The 6,156-nt window shown below is 45.9% G+C and overlaps 1 pseudogene; it reads right to left on the bottom strand.

Annotated features, from left to right (window-relative positions):
* Positions 1-4,513: 4,513 nt before the first annotated feature.
* On the bottom strand, positions 4,514-4,652 carry LOC119266271 (annotated as a pseudogene).
* Positions 4,653-6,156: the final 1,504 nt, after the last annotated feature.

Below are 6,156 nucleotides of genomic sequence, written 5' to 3'. Positions count from 1 at the left end.
TTTATGGAATGGGTTGGGAGACTCGCTTCATTATCTTTACCTTTCCAGCTGTTCCATGAAAGAACTAAGATTGGAAGCGTATGCATACCGCAGGGACGCGTGCGTGTTTAAATAGGCAAACAAGTACATGGTGCGGCTAGGTTGTTGTAGACTTGATCCATACTCCAAGGCTATATAAGAGAGGATCTATCTACTCTAACAACCTACCTAGATACAACGCAACACGATACACACGCGTTACACAATGACACATACATGCCACGTTACAACTCACACAAGCCTATAATTTAACATCCTCCCTCAATCTAAACACGTCAAGGTTGAGATTGTTCTTGAAGGCTTGAAGTTGTCGAACTTGAAGAGGCTTCGTGAAGCCATCAGCAACTTGATCTCCTGTTGGAATAAACCTATTGTCCAAGAGCTTCTTTGCAACTCTTTCACGAACAAAGTGAAAATCAATTTCGATATGCTTTGTTTTTGCATGAAATACAGGATTTGCAGAGAGATAAGTTGCTCCCAAATTATCACACCACAAACAAGAGACACGTGGTCTTGCAATTCCCAATTCATCAAGTAAGGTTTCGACCCACATTACCTCAGTTGTTGCGTTTGCTAATGACTTGTATTCTGCTTCAGTGCTGGAACGTGAAACTGTAGCTTGCTTCTTTGCATTCGAGGATACAAGATTAGAACCAAAGAAGACAGCAAATCCACCAGTAGACCTCCTGTCATCAGGACATCCTGCCCAATCTGCATCAGAGAAGGCACTTACTGTTGTTGACGGTGACTTACATATTTTCAGACCAGTTTCAGTACTTCCTTGGATATATCTTAGTATCCTCTTTACAGCTGTCCAATGCAGAGATGTAGGAGAATGCAAAAATTGACAGGCCTTATTAAGAGAGAAGGCTATATCAGGTCTTGTCAAAGTTAAGTACTGTAGTGCCCCAACCCAACTACACTTCTGTATTTTGTCCCTTCCTCTGGACTTAGCAATTTTCCTTCATGCAATGACAACTGTTCAGTAGTAGACAGGGGTGTATTGGAGGGTTTACAATCCTTCATCCTTACATGTTTAAGTATCTATGTTGCATATTTTTCTTGGGTTAGCAGAATACCATCATGTATCTTTACTCCAATGCCTAGGAAATAGTGCAACTCGCCTAAGAGCAAGTACAATTGAGCTGAGTCAGTTGGCTATAAGAAATAAACTAGTATATTCTTGCTTAGTTGGAAGGAAGAAAAGAGGAGAGAGAACGTAAGTGGGCTTTTGATGAAGAGTCAGCTCTAGCACGTGCTCCTAGGCACTTTGTGAGAGTGAAAGGTGGGTCATATAATAAAAAGGTAGTACACTCTTCTAATAACTATTGTACATATTGGCTATAAGATAGGCTATAGACGACATGGCAATGGCTTATAGCCAGCAGTTGGCTATACTATTAACCATGCTCTAAGTCCTTTAGGGCAAACTCACTTTTCAATTTTTTAAGCAAAGTTGAGGTAGCCTCTTGAGAGGAACTAGAAACAATTATGACATCTACATAAATGAGCATAAAAATGATCACCTTCCCTTTCCTGAAATAGAACAAGGAGGTGTCTCCCTTGGAGGGCCGAAAACCAAGTTGTTGAAGCTTTGAGTTCAATCTTGAATACCACGCCCTGGGTGCCTGTTTTAATCCATATAAGGCCTTGTCCAACCTACACACACATGTTGTGCTTTAGTATTATCCACAAAACCAGGTGGTTGTCGCATATAAACCTCTTCCTCAAGAACGCCATGTAAAACGCATTCTGTACATCCAATTGGTGAAGACTCCATCCCCTGGACACAGCAATAGACAAAACCAGTCTAATAGTGGATGCTTTAACAACTGGGCTAAACGTATCCTCATAGTCAATACCATAGCGTTGCTTAAAGCCTTTAGCCACTAGTCTAGCCTTGTACCTATGTATAGTGCCATCAGATTTTCTTTTGACTTTATAAACCCATTTACAATCTATAATATTTCTACCTAGTCTAGGTGGAACTAGATGCCAGGTTTTATTTCTCATGAGAGCATCATATTCTACTTCCATAGCATTTTTCCAGTTTTTATCTTGCAAAGCTTTTACTGGATCACGAGGTTCTTGAGTGGCAGCAAAGTTTACGACTTTGAAATTTTTGTCATACCTGACAGTTCCATCCTTAGGAACTTTAGGCTTGAATATACCTTGTTTAGCCCGTGTATTTGGGCGTTCAGAGTTTGTGGCCGTGGGAGATCCGGTGGTTGGCGTAGAAGATCTACCACCTCATACCAGCAGCGAATCCTCCTCGACTGTCGCTCGGTCGGGCGTCGGATCCGACGCCCGTGTGCCAGGAGCTGGGTCCACCGAATCTGACGCAGACGACAGACGAGCAGAGGTCCGCGTCGGGGGTGCGCCATCATTGCCCGACCCGGACCCAACCGATCGCCGCCAGCTGTCGGAGGAGGGCCCTGCTGTATTGAAACCGCCGCCCCGCACAGGAGACTAGCGTTGTGTGTCGCGCGCCAGCTGACTGCTTGTTGGCCTAGTGCCTGGCGGTGTCGGGGACGCGCCAGAGTCAGCTTCCGCGCCAGGTTCTACACCGCCTCCAAATCTCTCGGGATCAGGCGCATCAGTAGGATCCGCTTCGGGTCCGTGTCGGTCGGATTTGGACACATATGCTGCATAAAATGACGTTTTGGAGTGCTGTTTTTTTCACTGTTTTCATCAGCACAGCCTCCATTAGTAGCAGGCTTAAGATTATTAAACACATGATCATCAGAATATTCACCCCCATGATCATAAGGATTTAATAACTCCAGAGAGAGCAGTAGAATTTCGGCACGAAGACAAGCTCCGGCGTTTGGATGAAGACTAGTAAAGGGAAAAATATTTTCATCAAAAATAACATCTCTGGAGATATAAACACGTCCAGTGGATATGTCAAGACATTTAAACCCTTTGTGAAGATTGTTGTACCCAAGAAAAGCACATTGCTTAGAACGGAATTGAAGCTTGTGATTATTGTAGGGTGGGAGATTTGGCCAGCAAGCACACCCAAAAATTCTAAGAATGGAATAATTGGGTTTTTCATGAAAGAGTTTTTCAAAGGGTGTCTCAAACTTGATGACTTTTCTAGGAATTCGGTTTATCAAATAGGTAGCAGCAATGAAGGCTTCATCCCAAAATTTTAAGGGCATAGAGGCTTGAGCTAGAAGGGATAAACCTACTTCGACAATATGTCGATGTTTTCTCTCAGCTGACCCATTTTGTTGGTGAGCGTGAGGACAGGAAACGTGATGAGATATGTCTATCTTGGTGAAGAAGGAGTTCAACTTTTCATACTCCCCTCCCCAGTCTGTTTGTAGAGCAAGGATCTTACGATCAAATTGATGCTCTACAAGATGTTGAAAGTCATGAAATTTTTGAAAGACTTTGGACTTGTGTTTGATCAAATATATCCATGTGAATTTACTGAAATTGTAAATAAAACTCACATAATATTTCTTTCTTCCTACTGTTTCAACAGCAGGACCCCAAACATCGGAAAACACAAGTTCTAAAGGAAATTTTGATTCACTTATTGACTTTGGATGAGGCAACTGGTGACTTTTGTCTTTTTGACAAGCGTCACATACAGAATCTTTATTGAAAGAATTGAAAGAATTTGCACATGGGAGATTATTCTTGCTAATGATTTTGCTAACAATAAGAGGAGATGGGTGGCCTAAACGCCGGTGCCACCTATCCGAAGATAGCTTGGTGGCACTGAGCATGTGTTTCTTGGCATCGGATCCCGTGTGCCTAACTGGGTAGAGTCCTCTTCTACCCCTGCCTCGAAGGAGCACCTTCTTCGTTCCCCATTCCTTGACAAGAAAAGAGTAGGGATGAATTTCAACAAAGGAATCATTGTCAACAGCAAGGCGGCTAGCAGAGATTAGGCTTTTGTTGGCTTGAGGTACATGAAGAATGTTGTTTAGGAGGAGATCTCGATCCGGAGTATGAATAGTTGAATGACCAATATTTTTAATAACCATACCTGATCCACTGGCAGTATGAATCTGCTCGTTTCCAGTGCAGCAATCACGCACGGTCAGCTTCTCCAAATCTCATGTGATGTGATCAGTGACACCGCTATCCAGGTACCAGTTCGTGTCCACCCCGTACTGCGGTGCAGCGAGATTGGCCGACTTCTCCTCCACGCCTTGGTAGGATTCATCGTAGCGCTTCCAGCACTTCCAGGCTGGATGGCCCATCTTGCCACAAATCTGGCACTGGACCCTGGGGGCGGAGGCATGATTATTGTTGTAGTTGCCTCCGTCGTCGTTGTTGCCACCGTGTCCGCCGCTGCACCCTCCAGGTTTGGAGTAGCCGCCGCCGCGCCCGCCGCGGTCACCACCATTGCCGCCTTGTCCGCGGCCGCGATCACCACCGCCACCGTCGTTTCTACGGCCTCGGGTAGCAGCGTTGGCAGAGGACTGTGAACCTCCGCCTCAAAGATTTAGCCACGTCTCGAAACTTAGCAGCTATGAAAACAGCTCGGCCACGGTCACCGGCTCCACCCAGGAACACATGGCGGACACCACCGGGTCAAAATCTTCATCTAGCCCGGCCAGGATGTGAGAGATGATGTCATCGTCGTCCACCCTCTTCCCTGCAGCGATCAGTTCGTCGCAGAGGGACTTGATCTTCCTACGTAGTCGGTGATGGAGGAGTTGCCCTTCTGCAAGTTTGCGAGGGCGATCCGAACATTGGTGGTCTGGGAACGGGTGTGAGATGCAAGCATCCCTTCCACCGTGTTCCAGAGCTCAGCAGAGGTGTGGCAAGAGGCGACCTGGATAGCTATCTCGTGAGGAAGAGTCATCAGGAGATAGGAGAAGACTTGTTGATCTTGTGCATACCAGGTTTGGAATTCAGGGTTCGGCGCCTTTGCCGTCGTCTTTCCATCAAACGAGGCCACATCAATCTGCATGGGGGGTGGCGGCTGCTCGACGTCGAGGTACTTGGCCATCTGTGCTCCCCGGATGGCTGAGAGCACCGTGGCCCGCCATAGGGCTTGGTTGCCCTTCGTGAGCTTCTCGGTGGTGGCGTGCACGAATGGCGAGGATGGGAATGAGCTTGAAGACGCTGCCATGGATGCGCTCGAGGATGGCTCTGGTTACCATGAAAGAACTAAGATTGGAAGCGTATGCATACCGCAGGGACACGTGCGTGTTTAAATAGGCAAACAAGTACATGGTGCGGCTAGGTTGTTGTAGACTTGATCGATACTCCAAGGCTATACAAGAGAGGATCTATCTACTCTAACAACCTGCCTAGATACAAAGCAACACGATACGCACGCGTTACACAATGACACATACGTGCCACGTTACAACTCACACAAGCCTATAATTTAACATTCCTTTCATCCTGTAGCTGGGCTATGTTGCTTGAGAAGCCTGACAAAACTAGAGCTGCTTATGGTCCGTATTACGGGTGACGAGCTATGTTGCCTCCTTTCCAGTTCTTCAGCTTTACAACAGGTTATACTCAGGGATTGTAGTAAGGAAACTGCTTGAAGATACCTTATCATCTTCAGCGTCTAACGCACATGAAGGTCGGAGATTGCAGCAAGCTGCGAGTGATAGAGAGCAAAGCTCCAAATCTCTCCAGTTTTCACTTTTTTAGATAAAAAGCATGCGCCCGACTTTATAAATAAAGGCACCAGGCAGAGTCACATCACAGCCCCAGAACAACACATAAGCCGAGCAGAACAGAGTTAAGAAGTGCGAGTACATGGCAACCAGCCAAACATGGCACGCAGGCCAGCAAAGAGTCCAAAAGAACCAGAAATTAAGCCATCCTCCTAGATCGCCGCAACAGGGAAGACGCCGTAGATCTCATCTTAGATAACATGTCATTGAATGCCTCTAGGTCCCCTTCCTTAGTCAATGATCTCCACTGCTGCAAAAAGACATTGGCTTTAAATAAGCAATTCACTGGGTTAGCCGAAAAAATGTGTTCGATAGTGAACTTGTTTCTAGTAGTCCACAGAGACCAACAGATCATTGCCCAGCCAACCCAGAATACCCTCTTAGACCGGCCTACTAAAGTATTAACACAACGCCGCAAATCCTCAAAAGAGGATGGATGCCAATTAACATGAAGCCA

The sequence above is a fragment of the Triticum dicoccoides genome, chromosome 2B, assembly GCF_002162155.2.
Source record: "Triticum dicoccoides isolate Atlit2015 ecotype Zavitan chromosome 2B, WEW_v2.0, whole genome shotgun sequence".
Classification (NCBI taxonomy): domain Eukaryota; kingdom Viridiplantae; phylum Streptophyta; class Magnoliopsida; order Poales; family Poaceae; genus Triticum; species Triticum dicoccoides.
Note: the sequence above shows the minus strand (reverse complement) of the source record. Positions and strands in the feature narration are given on the sequence as shown.